Raw genomic sequence first — 23,241 nt, forward strand, 5'->3', positions numbered from 1 at the left:
CAATAAAGTGAATAGTGTCCATGTGCATAAAATATCATGCGGATGTGAACTGCAAGTGCCAATCCTCAGATAGGTGGAGTGCCCCCTCACCTTCCTGCCCAGGCCCCTAAGGACCAATGAGCCTTTTGATATATAATGGATCTTTCCCCTGGAGTTGGATGGGTCCTTCAGGTAATGGGTCCTTCAGGTAATAATGGTGAGACTCCCCTCCTCTTGTCTCTATCTCGGATCGTTGGTGGTATAGATAAATACCATGTTCCTTCAATACAAACAGGTCTTCACACCACTCAAAGGGTGTACTGCATTCAGGCAAAGGAGCACCAAGATGATTGGTCGACCATTTTTTGGGGCTTTGGCACATCATTTTTATCAGTAAAGTTGGAAAAAAATCGGCCAATTTTGCCGATCGTCCGATTTTCCTGGCAATGAAGGGCAAATCGGCCAATCGTTTTACCGATAAAAAAATCTGGGCATGAGCCGTGACCTGCAAGAAGAAGAAAAAGAAGAGGAAAAAGAAGAAGAAGAAAAAGAAGAATTCCAGACAGCTATTATATTTAACATGAAAAAGTATTGCGGTTGCAACAATGTATCTATTTGTATCCAAATAAAACCATCTGTATCCGAAATGGATACAAATGGATACATTGTTGCAACCGCAATACTTTTCCATGTCAAATATAATAGTGGAGCTCTCTGCAAGGGACAGAAGTAATTAAATGCCGGCCGTAGACGGGATGAAAATCGGCCATTTTTTTTTATCATTGGTGGTAACGTTGGCCTATTGAACGACCGATTTTTCTTTTTTTTTTAAAAAAAAACGGCCGGTTTCGACCCGTCTATGACCTGCACAACTCTCCAGGAGATCTCCCTACAGTTCCCAGCTCTGCTTCCATTTTACAGGCATAACAAACTTCCACCCCTCCAGCTGTATATTCTGTAAAACAATATAACCTAGTCAATGGAGGAGAGAGAGACTTTCACTAAAATGTGATAGAAACACAGAACCAGGGAAAAACAGGTCCAGCAACTATGGGCTGTTATTCAACCTTTCAGCATCTGCCTAATGCACAAATATATAGTTTTCAGAGAGCTTACTAATTGAACCTAATTTGCCTTGTCAAACTATTACCAGTAACTTCAGTTACATTAAATATTTTATGATAGCTTCCAGAGCACAAGTAGATATGCTATGATAGCACCTGGAAGATCTAGTCCTTTTTTATAATTTAATAATACAAACAGGTATCTAACTAAAAAATAACTATATTGGCAATAATTTATTTGAAAGTCTTTATTTTGTCAACATAATAGCAAAATTATCAGCAGAGAATTCTATGATGAATACAATATTCATGCTTTGGACTGACCAGTGGAATTTCCCCTCCCATGCAAAAGATAATATCATGCAGTCAAGTTACCTTCAATAAAAATGACTAAAATACCTACAGTACATACCTGCTGAAAGTTGATAGTTATACAACACCAGCATTATTGTTGATAGTTTACAACACCAGCATTATGTATCTACCTACAAACATTGCAGGTCTTCCACAGAAGAAAGAAGGCCTCAAATGTATTTCCTATCTATCTATCTGTATTTTTTGCCCTGTAAACATTTCAGTGGAGCCTTACATTTGCAAGATAAGTTCACCTTTGGGGAAAAAAAATAATAAATACATATATTTAAAAAAAAAATTGCACTTATTATTTTTTCCTCCAGAAGCCACACACAGCCATGCCAATTTTGATTGTGACAATGGGTGCGGGGGAGAAGAACCCCTTCCCACTGTCAAGGGGGGTTGTGGGGGTGCAGGGTGAGTTGCTGGAGCATATTATGTGTTCCACCCTAAATATAGGTGGAATGTGTAACATGCTTCTAAGCTGAACTTAGCCTTTAACCTTGTACAATCTGTCATATGTACTAAATGTATATTAACTTAAATTTTCTCTGTACATATTTTCTTTAGCCATTGAACAAGTCAGTGATTTCTTAATGGAAGACCGGCTAAGAGTCTCTTCAATATCACCCTGGTGTACAGTGCTTTAAAACAGGGGTGTAACTAGAAAACACAGGACCCCATAGCAGAATTTTAATGAGCCCCCCCACAGAAAATAAAAACATAATTTTACACAACCCTAATTATTATGGCAGATGACAAAGACCTGAAAAGGAAATTGCCGGCCCTAAAAAATATGATATCTCAATCTTTGTTGCAGCTGCGACCAAGATACCAGAAAATAAATGGAATTGGCACTTGGAGGGAACCACAAGTACAGAGATCCTAATATGAGTAAAAACAGCAAATAAAATCACAAACAGTACAGATAAAAGGTGACATACTAGGCATAAAGCCCAAAAACCCAAAGGTCCCAGATAGGTTATGACAGATGAAGGCAGTCAACCAAGATACCACCCTTCCAAAAACGGCAAGTGATTAAAATTTTCATTCGATTTGCTACTTACCTTTTTAAAAAAAAAAGCAAAAAAAAAAAACATGCTTTTATAAGAAGTCCATCCAACCTAATGCTATCTACCAAATGGTAATGGTTGTGTGGGAAAGAAAGGTAATTCCAACTGTGAAATTACTGAATTACAAAGACTGAGTAAGGTAATGTGGTGTAAGGTGGGTAAGCAAAGTGCATACAAAACCAAAAACTTTTTTCTAGTTTTTGATAGAATAGAAATGGATTAGAACTCCTGCCAGATTTTTCTGGCTATTCAGGGCTCTCAAAGAGAGATTTACCCTGATTTTCTGCTGTTTCACCAGACAGGAAGTAAGAGAAAATGTGCAACAGCAACACATAAAGAAATAAAAAAAGACCTACAGGAGTTCCAACATGCTCCTACTCTACTAAAAAAGACATTTTTATTTATGTCTGTGTTGCTATTGGAGACTTCCTCTCTCTTCCTATCTGCTAAAATGTCAGCAGGACAGGAAGTGAGGATAAATCTCTAATGGAATCCCAGATAGCAGTGAAAACCTGACCGGGGTTCTAACCCTTCCCTCACTGCATCCAAAACTAAAAAAAAAGAGTTTTGGTTGGGCATACATTTTAGGAACAGAAATACATATAAATGTCCAAAGTGTGAAGCATGTTTGAGCATACAAAATATAATTTGTGCTAGTAAGTAAATATTAGAATATATCTATGAGTCAAAAAAATATATATAAAATATTATCCATGTAAATAATATTTATAAATACATATAAAAAGATTTTTTATATATAGATTTTTCACATTTTTTTATACATAAAAAAATCTTTTTATATGTATTTATAAATATTATTTACATGGATAATATTTTATATATATTTTTTTGACTCATAGATATATTCTAATATTTACTTACTAGCGCAAATTATATTTTGTGTTATTTGTTACACTTTATTTATTTATGGTGGATTTTGCAGCTGGTATATCAATTAAGTGATCCATACACATATATTTTTTCTCTTTCTTTCCATAGGCGCCATTATATTTATTTACTTATATGTTTGAGCATAGTAAGTGTTAAATATAGTGTGACCTATATTAAACTACAGCAAAAGTTAAAAAAGCAAACACATTGCCATTATTACAGTTGACAAAGCTGAAAGAAATGTTTAAAATATGTGCAAACTGATCTTACTGAAAGTATACTACAGTATCAATCTGAACCTGAAAACTATTCCAAACACCCAAAACAGGGTGTGTTCTGTGAAATCTTAAGAACCATCAATCACTACTAATATATTTGTCTTAGACGAGCATGTTATGTCTTTTGCATTAGTGTGTCAAAAGTAGTGTATATTAGAGTTCTGAACATTGCTTTTAAAATTATAATACACAATATATTTGAATGTCCTTAAAAAACTAACATAGTAATAGAGTATTTTCTATTAATAAATGTGAGCTATTTTAGACATATAGCCCAATGCTTAACACCTTAAAGCAGCATTAACCCAAAAGCAACCATTTATTATATTGCAGCTTACCAATTCTTACATGTGATGATTGCATTTGTTTTCTTTTTTAAGCTTTCTTTCTCCTATTCTCATGTGATGATCTGACCAATAAGTCTATTCGGTTACAGAGATGAGACAAACCATGTAACATTGACAGGGGGGGCTTGAAATGATCAGCTTTTATTTATTCATGTAAAACCTTTATCTCAAAAGGAAAAAAAATGTTTTAACTGCTTATAAAGTATTACCTGGAGTTCAGCTTCAATTTGTTAGTGTATTTAAATCTGCTAGTACATCTAAACATTCCTCACCCTTGACTGACAATGCTGCTGTCTGCTGTGCCCCCCTGTGCTCCTTCATCCAGAGTGGAGGAACTCTAATACAGGAGGAGGTGTGTTACTGGCCAGATCACCAGGTGAAAACATATTATTATTATACAAGATTTATATAGCGCCGACAGTTTGCTCAGCGCTTTACATTATGGTGGGAGACAGTACACGAGACAGTACAGTAACAATAACGATTCAATACACGAGGGGTTCGAGGGCCCTGCTCCTTGGAGCTTACAATTTAGGAACATAGAGAACAAAGCCAAAGAAAAGAAAACTCATGCAGCCACCACATCTAATCAATATAAAATAGGTATAGCCTGTAAGTAATAACAATGTAAATAAGTGAACACTTTCGGTGCAAAAAGTCCCAATAAAAAAAAGAGTTGTAAACACCTTGAATATGCCCAAAAATACAGACTTGAGTGTTAGCTGTCCTCGCCATTACCCGTGAGTACACAGTGCCTCTTACCAGAGGATATTGACCCTCACCATATGGAATGGTCAAATAGCATTCATAAGTGCATTAAGGATTCCACAACTTCCACTGGATTGATCCCCACAGGTTCAACTGGGCTGCTTACTTGAGATCCTGGCACTCTAGCTCCCATACACATTACAATTCCTAGACATATTAACTGCACCATTTTTGCTGCAACTGCAATGCTCCTTTTCTAGGCTTTCCCTCCTTTATTTTCACCTGGTGATCCAGTCAGTAAATCTGTTGTCTTCAAAACAGAATAAGTTGTCCTCCATCCATTCTCTCTCCTCCATATGCTCTGATGAAATCTAAAGATTGGTAAGCTGCACTATATTACATTTTTTATAAAATCAATACCAAAAATTAAATGAATAACCCTGCACTCAAAGCAAATTTTCGAAGTGCCTAAACAACTTTTCTTTCCCCGTGCAATTGCTGCCACCAGCAATTATATCCAGATTATATCTAATTATATCCAAATAGAAAGAAAAAAAATTCCCCAACAGGTAGGGCAATCATTGTTAATAAAGTATACTTAATAACTAACTTAAACAAATCAGAAAAAAATAAAGGGTCACCCTTGGACAAGGTCGCAAGGACAAAACGCATCAGGGAGGTGCTGTACGGCAACTGGAAGTGACGTCAGATGTCGATCTGGAAGTGAAGCACTGGAACTGACACAATCGAGGACCAGGTGAGACACCACATCCACCGATCCTACAGGCACTCACGGCTCTGATGCTGTGTTTTTTATGGATTGTTGATGGGCCTAGTATTTAATAGGATTGTGAGTGTTATTTTAACTGAAATTGGCTTTTAATAAACAAACGGTACAGTATCACGCTATGTGGGTTTTCTTCTTTTTTTTTTGTTTACAAACGATTTTATTAGTTTTTATGAAATAGGCTGCAAAGACAACATTACAGCATCAAGTAACATATAAAACAGAAACAAGGCACATCTGTAATATACATTCCAAAAAGGTACAGTCATGTTAGGCAGTGTATGAGCAAGATGGGTAGGCAGAAACATAATGGCACCAACAGAAAAACACGATCAATGAAATCATAAATATTCATTATTCAGATAGTAAACGTCTATGCGTTTTCCAAACCTTCCACTTTCTGTTGAATAACTGCATCCTATCCAGTAACATGTAATGAATTCTCTCCATGAGCATCACTGCATCAACTCTCCGCAAAACCAAGGGCAATAGCACCCCAAAAAATGATGAACCCGGAGGGACGGAAGAAATAAGATTTAATTTAAATTTATAACGGGACCAAAGCATCAATGAGTGGGCAACAATAGAATAATGGGATATCAACATGAGAGGGGGAATTTTTGTCCATAAATACCCGGTAAATAGAACAGACGTATTGATTGAGATTCAAATCTGATCCAAGGGACTTGGGAGTTAATAGTCGCCCATTGCGATAGTTGTGCAAAGCGGGCCGACAGGTAATAGAGCCAGAAATTGGGAAGACCTAGGCCTTCCATCCTTTGCGATTGGTAAAGGATTGATGAAGTGAAACGAGGACGTTTGTTGTGCCAAATGAAATTATTAATCACGCACTGAAAACGATTTAGGAAAGTTTTCGAGACCGAGATTGGGAGTGATCGAAACAAGTACAAAAATTTCGGCAAAACATTCATTTTCACTGCCGTGATTCTACATAAAAATGAGATAGGGTATCCATGCCAGATCTTTAACAGAGAGGCGTGACACACATGGTGGGTAATTAACTGCAAATAATCTCAAATTGCTGGGAGTAAGATATACACCCAGATAGGAGATCCGATCTGTGGCCCAACGAAATGGGAAGGAGCTGCGGAGAGATTCGCCCAGGGAACCAGTAACATTAATAGGCATAACAACTGATTTGGTAAAATTTACAGTGAGGCCTGATATGGATGCAAACTCATTCAATAAAGTGCATACATTCGGAAGTGATACTAATGGGTTAGTAAGGAAAAGCATGACATCATCTACATACATACATAACTTAAACTGCGATACCAAAAAGGGATACCACGAGATGTTCGGGTGTGTTCTAATAGCAATCGTCAAGGGTTCCAAAATTAGCGCAAATAGTAAAGGTGACAGTGGACATCCCTGACGGGCGCCCCTGCCCAGCGTAAAAAATTCGGAATTGCAGCCTGGAATTCTAATTCTTGTTTGAGGGGAGGCATACAAAGCATGTACCCCAGACAGAAAATCGCACAGGTTATTTCCTCCAGGGTACATGGGAGCTTATCGGAGAGGGTGTGAGAGCAGGGAGGGGCAAAGAATCAAGCCATGAGCCATCTGGAGGGGTGGAGGTCATTTCTGGGGGAACTAATAGGGTGGAATAAAATTGTTCAAAAATACCCAATACTTCATGAGGTAAAGAGGAGATAGAACCATTCTTAGTACGCAACCTAAATATATGTGGGGGTCGTATAGAATGGTTCAGTTTCCATGCAAACATAGTAGAAGCTGAATTACTATGTAATAAAAAAGAAGCCTTAGACCATCTCAAAGCCTTTTCAGTTCTCTGGGATAATAAAGTATTCAGTTCTAGCCTCTTTTGTGATATCAGTTTTTTCTTAAGGAGAGAAGGATTGCCAACATGAGTTCTATAGTGCATTTCTAATTCCTGGGTAAGTTGCTGAATTTGTTTCCACCGCTCCCTGTTTCTAGAAGATGCCATAGATATAAGGCGGCCTCATAGGACCACCTTATGAGCCACCCACAGAGTAGCTGGGGAAATATCAGGAATGGTGTTCAGCTGAAAGTATTCTTGGATTGAAGTAACTACTTCCTGACAAGAGTTAACATCAGTAAGCATAGAATCTTTTAATCTCCAGGAGTAGGGGGTAGGTGCTAGACCTATGAAAGTGATAGAGAGTGCTACTATGTTATGATCCGACCAAGAGCATATACAGTCAGGTCCATAAATATTGGGACATCGACACAATTCTAACATTTTTGGCTCTATACACCACCACAATGGATTTGAAATGAAACGAAAAAGATGTGCTTTAACTGCAGACTGTCAGCTTTAATTTGAGGGTATTTACATCCAAATCAGGTGAACGGTGTAGGAATTACAACAGTTTGCATATGTGCCTCCCACTTATTAAGGGACCAAAAGTAATGGGACAATTGGCTTCTCAGCTGTTCCATGGCCTGGTGTGTGTTATTTCCTCATTATCCCAATTACAATGAGCAGATAAAAGGTCCAGAGTTAATTTCAAGTGTGCTATTTGCATTTGGAATCTGTTGCTGTCAACTCTCAAGATGAGATCCAAAGAGCTGTCACTATCAGTGAAGCAAGCCATCATTAGGCTGAAAAAACAAAACAAACCCATCAGAGAGATAGCAAAAACATTAGGCGTGGCCAAAACAACTGTTTGGAACATTCTTAAAAAGAAGGAATGCACCGGTGAGCTCAGCAACACCAAAAGACCCGGAAGACCACGGAAAACAACTGTGGTGGATGAGCGAAGAATTCTTTCCCTGGTGAAGAAAACACCCTTCACAACAGTTGGCCAGATCAAGAACACTCTCCAGGAGGTAGGTGTATGTGTGTCAAAGTCAATAATCAAGAGAAGACTTCACCAGAGTGAATACGGAAGGTTCACCACAAGATGTAAACCATTGGTGAGCCTCAAAAACAGGAAGGCCAGATTAGAGTTTGCCAAACGACATCTAAAAAAGCCTTCACAGTTCTGGAACAACATCCTATGGACAGATGAGACCAAGATCAACTTGTACCAGAGTGATGGGAAGAGAAGAGTATGGAGAAGGAAAGGAAATGCTCATGATCCTAAGCATACCACCTCATCAGTGAAGCATGGTGGTGGTAGTGTCATGGCGTGGGCATGTATGGCTGCCAATGGAACTGCTTCTCTTGTATTTATTGATGATGTGACTGCTGACAAAAGCAGCAGGATGAATTCTGAAGTGGTTTGGGCAATATTATCTGCTCATATTCAGCCAAATGCTTCAGAACTCATTGGACGCCGCTTCACAGTGCAGATGGACAATGACCCAAAGCATACTGCAAAAGCAACCAAAGAGTTTTTTAAGGGAAAGAAGTGGAATGTTATGCAATGGCCAAGTCAATCACCTGACCTGAATCCGATTGAGCATGCATTTCAGTTGCTGAAGACAAAACTGAAGGGAAAATGCCCCAAGAACAAGCAGGAACTGAAGACAGTTGCAGTAGAGGCCTGGCAGAGCATCACCAGGGATGAAACCCAGCGTCTGGCGATGTCTATGCGTTCCAGACTTCAGGCTGTAATTGACTGCAAAGGATTTGCAACCAAGTATTAAAAAGTGAAAGTTTGATTTATGATTATTATTCTGTCCCATTACTTTTGGTTCCTTAATAAGTGGGAGGCACATATGCAAACTGTTGTAATTCCTACACCGTTCACCTGATTTGGATGTAAATACCCTCAAATTAAAGCTGACAGTCTGCAGTTAAAGCACATCTTGTTTGTTTTATTTCAAATCCATTGGGGTGGTGTATAGAGTAAAAATGTTAGAATTGTGTCGATGTCCCAATATTTATGGACCTGACTGTATGTATACCTGCCTTCCTGGAGTTGGCTAGCAGTATGTTGGAGCGATAAATAAAATCCAGCCTAGCGTAAGAGTTATGTGGTTGAGAATAAAATGAATAGTCCCTCGCTCGCACATTATGTGCCCTTCAAGAGTCTATCAATTGGAAAGTTTCTAGTTTTTTAATAAGGGATTTTGGAAAGGCCGGGGAGGAAGGTGAGGATGTACTTCTGTCTAGAAGGGGGTTAGCTACCAAATTAAAGTCACCTCCCACCAATATATGGGGGGATAAGAATTTATCCAGAACTGAAAAAAAGTGTGAAAAAAAAGGATGCTTGCGCCACATTAGGTGCATAAACATTGGCGATCGTGAGTGCACGACCCGAAAGAGAACCTTAAGAATGATAAATCTGCTTTCGGGATCCCTATAAACATGTTGAACGTCAAAGGGGAACGAGTTGTGGAGGATAATAGCTACACCTCTACTTTTAGTATAGTGTAAGGTGAAAAACCCCTGCTTGTAGGATCTATGGAAATATGTGGGGTGTTTAGTGGCTGCAAAATGGGTTTCCTGTAACAAAATAACCTTTTCCTCTAGGCGTCTATACTGGAGGAAGGCCGTTTTACGCTTGTTTGGGGAATTAAAACCCTGGAGCGGGTTTTCTTCTTTTGAGCCCCAGTAGCGTTGTGATGGGGGAGGCTGATTGAAAGAAAAAGATTAAAGGAGGTGAAACCCAGGGAGCCAGCATAGAGGATTCTATAGAAAGCGCTATTTTGTCGATCAGTAAAATGAGAAGCAAATTTATTTGGTGAGTTTGGTTACCTGTGGGGAGAGGATATCACTTATTGTGCACGCTGGTGTGGAAGTTGGAAGATTTGTTGCTCATTTTCCACTATTTATGAACATAAACGGACACTTTATAATATGTGATATTGCATATATGAACTTTATATCACTGGACACTTTACTTTCACTTAATATTCTTTTATTCATTCATTTATTTATTTATTCAGATTTATTTAAGTTTGTTATTATGTTATTTATTGAAATACAGTGTTCGTGTATTTTGCAGGAACTACTTCAGTGTTCAATAGAGACATATTTTTTAACCAGTAGATGGCAGTGTTTCTAAATTTGTAGCTGTGTCTTATGTTAAACTCTGTCTTCTTCCGAAAGTTCCTGTTTCCTGTTAGCACATGCGGACTGTGCACTGTCTGTTCTGTAGGGCTATATATACAATCTATAACATTATTAACAACTATTGTGCTACCTTTTGGGGAATATTGCAGTTTTTGGTTTTGGCTTTAATACCACTTTAAGGATGTAAGGCATATGGGGGTTTATTTACTAAAGCTGGAGAGTGCAAAATCAGACTCACTTCTGCATAGAAACCAATCAGCTTCCAAGTTTCATTGCCAAAGCTTCATTGAACAAGCTGAGGTTAGAAGCTGATTGGTTTCTATGCAGAAGGGAGTCTGATTTTGGACTCTCCAGCTTTAGTAAATAAACCCCATGGTGTCTGTTCTTAAAAATGTCAACAAAGTACTTCCCCCAGCAAAACACTTCAAGTTAATTTTTTTAAAGCCAGATGTCCAGCAGAATTAACAGCTCAGAAATGGCAGAAACAACTGGGAATCTTGTACATGTACCTGTATATACAGGAGTGGTTTCCATAGAAAAATTGTGACCTAAGATGCCATTCCTCTAAGGCAGAAACAGAGCAATATTATGCACACGAAAACCAGAAAGACTGGGGTGCAGAAAATGGAACGGGCGCTCCAAGTCAATATTTAAAATATTTTGCTTTAACAGAAAGCAGTTTGACCACCAAAGGACTACAAAGCATTACATGACTGCAGACAGTGGGCAGTATGGTGGAGGTTCCCTGCAGGTATGGGGCTGAATTTCAGCAAATGAAATGAGGAATTTGGTCAAAACTGTCACACCCTAACTGGTTTGACGTACACACAGATTTCTATCAAACGTCAGCGACAGAAGCATTACTATTACAATTAAACCTGATTTTTACTTTGCATCACACTTCACTACAATGCTGTAATCTTGGCTCATATGTGACAATTTTGCATTTATTTTAGTTACTGGTTTGATCATTTACACTGTAATAAACCAAAATCTGATCTTTCTTTAGTTTGGACACGAGTACATATGGCAGAGAGTATATACAAGCTGTGTCAAATAAATTTTTGCTGGGCTGACTTACTGCAGTAAAAGTAAACATTCCATCTCCCATTATTTGCGGTGGCATTCGCATCCGGATGTCAGCTACAAAAACCTCTCATTAACCCCCACTAACTGTGAAAACTACTATCTGGGCTTTGTAGCAATCATGATTATTTGGAGTACCTGCAAGTTGCTAACTGACTGGTGCAATGGCTTATTTTGGGCACATGTGCCAGCCCAAAATTGGGTGTTTCTAGGGTAGGAGTGTAGGGTACTTCGGGAGACGAACCCCCCTTCCTCAGAGCAGTCTCCCGAAATGCGTCAGCTTATCCCCAATTGGGGCACAGCATTGCATTGACCACCATTGCGAACTATTCATACTGCTTTTATTATCCTTTGGTTTGTGAGTATATATCCATTTGATTATACAATAAATACGTGATTCACCACGGTAATGCACGATGAGAGTGCGCCCTTTTTTCGTTTTTTGTTCATCAGTAAATGGATTTCCCGATTTTTAAAGGGCTGCACCTCTTCGTCTGCCATTGTGAATTCCTCTTGGTCTGCATGGAGATTTGAGCACTGGTTTCGTTTGTTTGTCTTTGGTGGGTTATGGGATATTAGCTGTATGCTAATTGTGCAATGTAATTGTATACAAGATTCATTTTAGAGGTGATGCGATGTTAATAAAGTAAACGAATACAAGCCCACTTACATCCAGCAGCCAATAGAGCCGTCAAGGGGTTTTCACCATCTGCTGTGTAAACTGAATGGATACGGATGTCAAAAAACTGACATCCATCCTGTTCAGCTCTGATCCAACTCACAGATCCCTGCTGAATGGAGAAGACAAAGCCTGTGTGAAAGGGCCCTAAATGTAATTTTTCAATGGCAACTTTTGTAACGATTTAAATCAAACACTTGATATCAGCCTCTATATAGTAGGAGGGCAGGGTTTGGGAGCAATCAGATATGCTTCATGTAAATATTCTAAAAAGGATTTCATCAGTTTAGTGCTTCTAGTTTAAAAAACATTTACATTCCCGTAATGCCAGGAGTTCTAACTCACATTTGCTTGTGTCCTCAACCAAACTGTCAAACCATCAAATGGCTGGTGTCATAACTTATCACAAGTGCACTACCATGGTAGTTGCAGATCAAACAGAGGCTGAGATGGCAGCTTTGTTGACAGAAAGTGATAGGAGGGTTTAGTTGCGCTTTAACTGTGCAATCAGCAGGCTGTGGATGGAAAGAGGACATTCGTGTCATCCACCAGGATGTGCAGGTTTTTATCTCCCATGTTCACTACTCTCCTGTGCTCCAGAAGGCAGTTCTCAATAAATTACTATGAAGAATCCGCTATAGGACAAAGACATATTACATCAAGCATCTTTGATGTGATATATCATTTTATTTTATTAGAACAATCAAGTCTCCTAGATTGTAAGCTCCAAGGAGCAGGGCCCTCAAATCCCTCTTGTATTGAACTGTACTGTTGCTGTATTGTCTCCCGTTATATTGTAAAGTGCTGAGCAAACTGTTGGCGCTATATAAATCCTGTGTAATAATAAAGTTGTTAGTAACATTTAAATTAGTGTATATTGGCAAAAATAATTATTATTTTGTGTTTGTCTTGTCCTCATTATGCTTAAACTATACAGATTTGATCAAGGAAATATAGATTTAGTTTTTAAAGCCATTTTAAATTAGAACATATACAAAGTAAGAAGATACACTAAAAAAAAAACACTCATCAACATTTATGACATCTCATTCGGCCCATATGCAAGCACATGAATGTATGCCTAATGGAGCATATACACAGCCAAATTAAAAAAATTTTAAACTAAATCTGATGCCAAGCTGAATATGTAAAATAAAGCTGTACCTTTCAAGAAGAATGTAAATACTTACCTCTTCTGGTGCCCACCCTGCTGAATGCCGCTCTGATCAAAAGGAATTGCTTGGGAAGCGTATGCAGAAACCAAGATTTCTGGAGTATCAATCTCTCATGTCCCCCCACTGTGCTCAGTACTACCCCTGATGATCTGAATGCATTGGTATGAAGAATCACAATATTTCTATAAAACACATCTCAGATTCATTAAGCCAGTAGTAGGGGTTAACTGACAGTCTTCAGATCAGTAACCGTCCTTTTCTAAAGATAGCAAAAGACATGAGATGTCCCTTGCAAGATACTGCTGGTTTACACTTCAATCTTTAACCACAATGATTTCAGCCAACGAATAAAATGTAAAGTTGATAAGGTTTATTCTGAAAATTCAGGCAGCTGTTGTTTGAAAAATAAATTCTACAATTTTGTTGAAATTTCATAATAATAAATGCCTATCATGAGTACAGTTCCTGTGGTGGGAAAAAAAGAAGGAACAGGAAGCTGTGGGAGGGTGTGGAATATGAAAATACAAGTATACATAAAGTGAACAAATGTGATGTGAAGAGGAATGAGTTACGTAGTTAGTCTGACTGAAAAAAGACAAAAGTCCATCCAGTTCAACCACAGTTAAAGTTATAAACCTACACCCACAGTTGACCCAGAGGAAGGCAAAATCCTCCTGATCCCCCGAGAGGCAATTCCCTGGATCAACTTTACCTATAAATGTTAGTATCCAGTTATATTATGTGTATCTAAGAAACAATCCAGGTCTTTCTTAAAGCAATCCACTGAGCTGGCCGGAACCAACTCTTGAGGGAATCTATTCCACATTTTCACAGCTCTCAATGTGAAGAAACCTTTCCATGTTTGGAGATTACATTTCTTTTCCTCCAGAAGTAAAGCGTGCCCCCTTGTCTTCTGTGATGACCTCAGGGTGAGTAACTCTACACCGAGTTCACTATATGAACCACTATGTATTTATACATGTTGATCATATCCCCCCTAATCTCCTCTTCTCAAGAGAGAATAAATTCAGTTCCTCTAATCTTTCCTCATAGCTGAGCTCCTCCATGCCTCTTATCAGTTTAGTTGCCCTTCTCTGTACTTTCTCCAGTTCCCCAATGTTCTTTTTGTGAATTGGTGCCCAAAACTGAACTGCATATTCCAGATGAGGTATTACTAATGATTAGTACAGGGGTAGAATGATATCTCTCTCTGGAGTCTATACCTCTTTTATTACAAGAGAGGATTTTCAGTTGCTGAACACATAATTTTTTGGAAATAATAATAATGCATTAAATACCTTTTTGTTAAATTGTAGCAATGGTGCTTTTATTTACTGTATGTAGGCATGCTTTAAACATACAGTTTGGGGAAAGTGACTTTTTTTTAAAAATAATCAGAGTTTATGCTTGGTTTCCACAAAAAACATTTAAGGAAAACAAAGCCTTCCCAAAGCCTGAACAACAAGTGAAGAAGGTACCTTGGGCAAGGGCAAAGAGAAATTATACAAAATAAGCAAACTGACATAAATACAATGGATAACAGAATGTGGTGATAAGCGGTATGTCATTTCACTTAAAATGTCTGTATTTTGTGTCTCTTTAAAATATCTGTATAAATATGAAATCTCAGAATAGGACACATTATAATTAATTGTGTATTATAAAAACCTTTTGTATAAGCAAGACAAGTTTTTTTCTACCATATAAAGCTGAACTCTAGCCACGCATTAAAGTAGAACTATAGTCAAACCTTTTTTTTTATTTTGGATAACCCCTGTCAGATTTTTTTTTACCATCTGTGTCTCATTGCGGAGATTTTCCTTCACTCCCTGTCCCATAGCCAAACCGGAAGTGAGATAGAATCCCTGAAAATTGAGGGAATACCTTGGGGACCTCCAGTTCACCAGAACTAGTGTCCCCATTGAATGTTTTCATCTCTATTACATTTTCGGGGACAACCCAATATTTGGGATTTTCCTTTACTTTCACTTTCAATGATAATGGTAAATAGGTCAAATAGGGAGGGCGAATCTCCTTAACGGGGGCATAGACGGCAATCAAAACTGACAGGTGTTCTAATCCATCACCATTCCAAAACTAAAAAAAAGTTTTGCATTTAGTTATACTTTAAAGCAGATCTCTAATCAATAAGGGTTCATGTACACTGCAGCTGATAAACTGACGTTCAAGAGCTTTTTTGAGTTTTTTTCAGAAGCCCCTGAACTCTTCCTAAAGTTTTCCTATGTGTCCATGTACACATAGTCCTTTACAGTTGTTTACAGGCAGTTGAGTTTACAGTGGTTTTTTTGAACGCACCAAACTTGCGTTCAGGAGCAGATTTTACCGGTGTTTCAAACGCCAAACGCTTGTAAACGCGTGTAAATGCGGTTAACCGTGTTTATAAGCGTTTGCGTTTAAAAGCATTTTTTAACTGCTCCAGATGCTGTCCAGATCCTTTTTTCATAATCAGAAATGCATGCAAAGCATTTTCCAGGTACTCAAATGGACCTAGTACACCATTGCAGTCAGTTCCAGGTTTCGCGTGAAGGAAAAAATGGTAGAACGTGCCGCATTATTCTCATGATAGGATCCATAGTGAATACAACCAGAAAAGACAGGTAAACTCAACACATACTCAGGGGCGGACTGACCGTTCGAGCACTGCCCGAGGGCCCGGGGTCAGTACAGGGCCCCATTAAATGCCCCTGGTACCTTTTTATAGGCTTTTTTGGGTGTGGGCAAGGACACAGGGGCCCCATGATCCCCTATTGCCCAGGGGCCCCATGAGTTGTCAGTCCGCTCCTGCACATACTACTCTCTCTGCTTCTGCTCTCTCTATTTCTCTCAAAATGTCTGAAATTGTTAATTTTATACTGTTTTTCAGTGCATTCTGGGCATTTGGGAAGGTCTCCTGAGGTTATCTTTTAAAAATGCTTCTAAATGCACTCGCGCATAAACACGGTATGCAAACGCGGCTAAACTAACTTTTTTTAACCTACGTTTTCTAGCAGTCAGTTTCCATTGTTCAGAGGAGTTTTCCAAACGTCCCGTGTACATGAGCCCTAAAACATTCTTACATTTATTTTCTTATATGCAGCTGAATTTCATTTGGTATCAGATTCTTGCAACACACTGTACTGCAGAGCTCAAACTAGGGGAGACAGTAGCAGCACAAGCAGCCAGTGGTGTTATAGTTCAAAGAACATTTTGATAGGAGAAGAGAGAGCAAAGTGACAAAGAGAGGGATGAGCTCATCAGATCTCTTATCCTGCCTAAAAGTGTTGTGGTGTGTGGCAGAGCTGAATAAATCTGGATATAGAGAAATACATATATTTTTTGGCAGGTAAAAACAGCTCTCTTATACATATATCATCTGTTTGCCTGGGGTTCAGCACAGTCCAATTTAGTCTAACAGTTAAAAAAAACCTCCTAGCCTCTTTTTAAGCAAACTGTTAAGTTGATGCCACATTTTGGGACTGTGCCTGCACTGCAAGGGTTAATTGCTGGTTTTGGTCTAGAGGAACAATAAAGGAAGATTTACTTCCCCTCTCTCTGTAGCTTCCTCTCCCCCACGCTCCAGAGGTCTAGGATCCTGATATCATCAAGACCAAAGCAGGGTCCAAAGACCTACATTGAAGATGACAAAGCAGAGGGACAGACCACCTCTGTAGTGTGAGGGAGCAACATCTGCCGGGAAAGTGGAGGATCAGGTAAGTAAAACATTCGCCCCCACTGCAAGGAATACATTTTAATTTTCTCAAGAGTTGAGTACTTACTGTGGGAATGACCTGGAACAAGTATGCAAACCAAGAGTTTTGCCTTTATTCTGCCAGTCTACATCAGGGGTCTCCAAACCTTCTTAACAAAGGGCCAGTTTACTGTTGTTCAGAATTTAGGGCCCAGTGGGAGTAAACAATGGCCATTTTTTGTATTAGGGGAAGAAATACTGCCTCGTTGTTGATGTCAGTGGGAGGGATAGTGTCTGATTGTTATTGTCAGTGGAGAGAATTATGTCCCATTGTTGGTTTCAGTGGGAGGAATAGTACCCTGTTGTTGGTGTCACTGGCAGGAATTATACCCTATTGTTGGTGTCAGGGGCAATGCCTCAAGATCCAGATAAAGACAAGTAAAGGGCCGCATGTGGCCCCCGAGCCGCAGTTTGGAGACCACCGGTCTACATGATTGTATATAGTCAGTAACACCAAAAGTATTGAACACAGAGACAGTCAGGCAACCAACATTTTAGAGTAACATCAGCAATAGCAACACCCATAGTTCTATACTTTTTTTTTTTATTAACTTAATACACGTCAGATTTTCTAAAGACATTCAAAACTCCACTCCACACTATTAGAGGCCTTAGCAGCAGCAAAAAAAAAAATAAAATTGTTTCTACCTGGTATTTGGGGAATCCTTCTAAAATGAAAAGAGGCAGTTGATTGCCCTTGACCAAACAGGGTTTCAATGTGGAAAAGATGAAATGACAAACCCAGCCAACTAGTCTAAAGCTGACCATATGCTAGTAGATTTTCTTCTTTTACAATGAATTTTATTATAGACAGCACAATATCAAAGAAACAGTCAGAAGCAAGCTCATTGACACAAAAAAATAAGATGTACAATTCTATTGATGAGGACAAAACAAATGCACTGGAGTATTAACACGGAGAGAAACAGAGTACAAAAACACAATTTATAAAAGGATGGAATGAAACCCTATAAATTGCGGTAACAGAAAACAACTGGTGACCAATGACCTAATGGGCAAAGGCCTAGGATAGTCACCAAAGTCGCATACAGATGATAGGAAATGTGAGCATGGAGTCTCACTGGACGCACATCGGAACTCTACACCAAGGACTCTCGAGAAAGTCCGACAGGTGTATAAAACATTACAGACACGTTTCTCTAGGGGTATCACAATCAGTATCATGAAATACTGGTAGATTTTCAGAGGAACATTTGTATGAAATTCTCATCAGTTCATTTGTTGACTTGACAAATGTGGTTCAAAAGTACCTCATAAAAGTTTGCTTTTAACAATCTATCATGCTATGAATAGACATTCCTGAATAAAAATCACTGTTGAAAATTCATGCTTTTGAAAAAAAGAATTTCCATCCTGCTTTTTTGAATTTTATTGTCATTGCAGTCAAAAAAACAAATGACACTTTGACCCCATTAACAATTAGAAAATCAAACAAATGTGCTGAAAACAAACATTTTTAAATCAAATTTTACTAATGTATGACCAGCTTTAAAATCTATTATATCCCTTTTACTGCTCAGGTTTTATTTCTTTTTTAATAATCAATCCAACAATTGTAGTGCAAAGATCACTTTGTACTAAAGTAATTAGATGATCAGCATAATAATGCCCAAACCAACATTTAGCCAGGAGCAATCAATATGGTTATAAAATGAGAATGACATATTGCCAAAGCCTTATCAACTATTTGCATTTTTTAGCAGGGAATTAAAACATATCTAAACCCAAAAACATACATATAATAAATTGCACTTTATGTCTTTAGATGTAATGATTGCATTCATTTTTTAAGCCTCATTTTTCTTTTATTTTCACCTGGTAATTCTGCCAGTAACATACTTTCTGTCCCAGGGTGACAAAGCTCACTTACTGTACTGTATCTGAGGAGGTGCTGCCTTGTCACTCTAGGACAAAAAATACAGTGAGGTCCATAAATATTGGGACATCGACACATTTCTAACATTTTTGGCTCTATACACCACCACAATGGATTTGGAATAAAATGAACAAGATGTGCTTTAACTGCAGACTGTCAGCTTTAATTGGAGGGTATTTACATCCAAATCAGGTGAACGGTGTAGGAATTACAACAGTTTGCATATGTGCCTCCCACTTGTTAAGGGACCAGAAGTAATGGGACAGAATAATAATCATAAATCAAACTTTCACTTTTTAATACTTGGTTGCAAATCCTTTGCAGTCAATTACAGCCTGAAGTCTGGAACGCATAGACATCACCAGATGCTGGGTTTCATCCCTGGGGATGCTCTGCCAGGCTTCTACTGCAACTGTCTTCAGTTCCTGCTTGTTCTTGGGGCATTTTCCCTTCAGTTTTGTCTTCAGCAAGTGAAATGCATGCTCAATTGGATTTTGGTCAGGTGATTGACTTGGCCATTGCATAACATTCCACTTCTTTCCCCTTTAAAAAACTCTTTGGTTGCTTTTGCAGTATGCTTTGGGTCATTGTCCATCTGCACTGTGAAGCGGCGTCCAATGAGTTCTGAAGCATTTGGCTGAATATGAGCAGATAATATTGACCGAAACACTTCAGAATTCATCCTGCTGCTTTTGTCAGCAGTCACATCATCAATAAATACAAGAGAACCAGTTCCATTGGCAGCCATACATGCCCACGCCATGATACTACCACCACCATGCTTCACTGATGAGGTGGTATGCTTAGGATCATGAGCAGTTCCTTTCCTTCTCCATACTCTTCTCTTCCCATCACTCTGGTACAAGTTGATCTTGGTCTCATCTGTCCATAGGATGTTGTTCCAGAACTGTGAAGGCTTTTTTAGATGTCGTTTGGCAAACTCTAATCTGGCCTTCCTGTTTTTAAGGCTCACCAATGGTTTACATCTTGTGGTGAACCCTCTGTATTCACTCTGGTGAAGTCTTCTCTTGATTGTTGACTTTGACACACATACACCTACCTCCTGGAGAGTGTTTTTGATCTGGCCAACTGTTGTGAAGAGTGTTTTCTTCACCGGGGAAAGAATTCTTCGGTCATCCAACACAGTTGTTTTCTGTGGTCTTCCGGGTCTTTTGGTGTTGCTGAGCTCACCGGTGCGTTCCTTCTTGTTAAGAATATTTGGCCACGCCTAATGTTTTTGCTATCTCTCTGATGGGTTTGTTTTGTTTTTTCAGCCTAATGATGGCTTGCTTCACTGATAATGACAACTCTTTGGATCTCATCTTGAGAGTTGACAGCAACAGATTCCAAATGCAAATAGCACACTTGAAATGAACTCTGGACCTTTTATCTGCTCATTGTAATTGGGATAATGAGGGAATAACACACACCTGGCCATGGAACAGCTGAGAAGCCAATTGTCCCATTACTTTTGGCCCCTTAACAAGTGGGAGGCACATATACAAACTGTTGTAATTCCTACACTGTTCACCTGATTTGGATGTAAATACCCTCAAATTAAAGCTGACAGTCTGCAGTTAAAGCACATCTTGTTCATTTCATTTCAAATCCATTGTGGTGGTGTATACAGCCAAAAATGTTAGAATTGTGTCGATGTCCCAATAGTTATGGACCTGACTGTATGTTAGAACTGCAGAACAGTCTTAACAGTCAGCAGCATGGAAAGTTATCAGTAAACACAATTTCTGGCAGGATTTTCATGGAAGGCTCACTTTAAATGGTGACAATAGTGGAATATGACAGAGCAATATGCATCAGAAGCTTACAGTTTAGTTTGGCTGAGCATGTAATTGGTACGTATAGTGTTTTCACCCTATAAGCATACCTAGGAATTTTTTAAAATCTTAAATCCTAAGAATGGTGGCTGAGTAAGAATTGGAGTGGTGGGCAAGAATACTCATGGTGCCCAAATGCTAAGTGTGGCCAAATTGCACTTAAAATTGGGAAAGGCTTAAAGCCTAGTACACATTGCATGAAAAAAAACCTCTTTTGAAGCGATCGTATAATAATCTGACTGTTAGTGCACAGCTTTCATCTGAAACAATTCAACGAGACAGGCACAAAAAATTTTCTTGTACGATACCAGATCATACGATTTTCATTTAACCATTTGACGCCCGGCCTATGGCCAAATGGCGTCCACAAAAATGCGTTACCTTTCCGGGAGGCCGCCATATGGCGTCCTCCCGCACATGCGCAGTTCGCGCGCTTGCAGAGCCACACAGCGGCGCGATCTGTCACCGGCCGTGTACCTCGGACACGGCCGATGACAGATCTGAGTACCGGCCCTGTTGCCGGTACCATGTGACCTGCTGTGACCAATCACAGCAGGTCACATGACAGTTGTATACAATGGATGGCTTCATTCATGCCATCCATTTTATACTAGTGTCTAGCTGTGAATGGTCACAGCTAATCACATGCACATGTCATGTGATTAGCTGTGGCCAAATCACAGCTAAGCACAAAAAAAAAAAAAAACCCTGAATGAATCGATGTCATTCAGGTAAATGCTTGCTTATAGCAAAGTAATTCTTTGCTATAAGCAAATTGTTAAAAAAAAAAAATACTGATTACTTTGGGCATAGTGAAATATGAAAAAAAATCTTAAAAAAAAGAAAAAAAAATGTAATAAAAAATTTAAAACTAAAAAAATAATTAAAAAAATATATATATTTTTTTCACACTGTCAACCAGTCAGTGTCCCTGATCACCGCCATGCCAGTTATATGATGACGCTGTACTGCACTGGTGACAGTATGTAAAAAAAAGTGAAAATAATTTTTTTTATTTTTTCATTTTCCGAAAAATTATGACAAAAAAAATACAACTTCAAAAAACTCGCCATGCCTCTTATGAAGTACGTCGGACTGTCTACTCTGCAAAAAGGGGTCATTTGGGGGATATCTGTACTATTCTGACATTCTTGGACCTCAAGAAATTAGATTGGCTGTCAGTACTTCAGGATTGATCATTATTCAGATCTATACCATAGTTTGTGAACTCTATAACTTTCCTACAAACTAAAAAATACATCCTAATTTGGGTTATTTTCACCAAAGACATGTAGTAGAATACATCTCGGCCTAAATTTATGAAGAACAATTATTTATTTGCAAACTTTTATAACAAAAACAAAGAAAAACGTGTTTTTTTTTTCAAAATTTTTGGTCTTTTTTGTTAATTTAGCAGAAAATAAAAACCCCAGCGATGACTAAATGCCACCAAAAGAAAGCTCTAGTTGTGTGAAGAAAATGATAAAATTTGAGTTTGGGTACAATGCTGTATGACTGCGCAATTGTCATTCAAAGTGTGAGAGCGCTGAAACCTGAAAAATGGCCTGGGCAGGTAGAGGGCTTTAAAGGTCCTGAGTCTTTAGAGTTTACACCCCATTCAAATGACATTGACAGTGCACTTGGCGCCCAACTACACACCATTCCAATAACATTGACAGTGCACCTGGATGCCTCCCACACACCATTCCAGTGAAAGTGACAGTACACCTAGCTGACACCTATCTACCCCCTCCATTTTGGTCATACTGCTAGTTTACCAGACTGCCACCAGGTAAGTGACTCATTTTCCTGTGGCACTTGATGGTCAGCCCATACCCACCACTTGCCCATGATATATCATCCCCTGGGCTATAGATGTGCATTATTGCAGGTTTCCTTCACTTGCTGAGCTCTCACCTTGCAGTCACATTCCCCCACGCTACAAGGGTTAAATGCTCAATTGTTCCTAGCACTTGTAGGTATTTTATCACACACTTGCCCCCCAACCAACGCTCACCTCTTCTCTCCAATGCTCTGGCTTGTGAGCAGGCCTTAGTATCCTTACTTGGAATGCAGGACTATCATTCCTGCATTGTGTGTGATGATGTCACAACTGTGACCACCAATTACATCATCGATGAGAAGAGGGGAATCAGTTGCTTGGAAGGAGGTTTCTGCAGGAGCAAAGGATAAGATAAGTAAATCTGCTTTCTACTGGTAACCTAGGCAAAAACAAGCATTTAAACATTGCATTGTGAGATTGGGGATGGGCACTGTGAAGGCATTTCTTTACAGCCTTAAACATATATAAAACACTACTTATTTGTAACATCTGCCGTAGGTATTTGGAAGACCCCTGCGATCCAGGTCT

The 23,241-nt window shown here is 38.8% G+C and overlaps 1 protein-coding gene across 2 annotated transcripts in view; it reads right to left on the bottom strand.

Moving 5' to 3' along the window:
* Positions 1 to 23,241, bottom strand: part of SLC45A3 (solute carrier family 45 member 3) — an 89,063-nt gene that overhangs the window by 48,893 nt on the left and 16,929 nt on the right. Inside the window, exon 2 of one of the 2 annotated variants that reach the window (XM_089686364.1) lies at positions 22,888 to 23,044. The exons of the other annotated variant lie outside the window; for it this stretch is intronic. The gene's annotated coding sequence lies outside the window, so the exon portion shown is untranslated. The remainder of the gene's footprint in view (positions 1 to 22,887; positions 23,045 to 23,241) is intronic. 2 annotated transcript variants of the gene reach the window in all.

Source organism: Staurois parvus, unplaced genomic scaffold (genome assembly GCF_062004578.1).
Source record: "Staurois parvus isolate SC_StPar_1 unplaced genomic scaffold, SC_StPar_1.0 ptg000395l, whole genome shotgun sequence".
NCBI lineage: Eukaryota > Metazoa > Chordata > Amphibia > Anura > Ranidae > Staurois > Staurois parvus.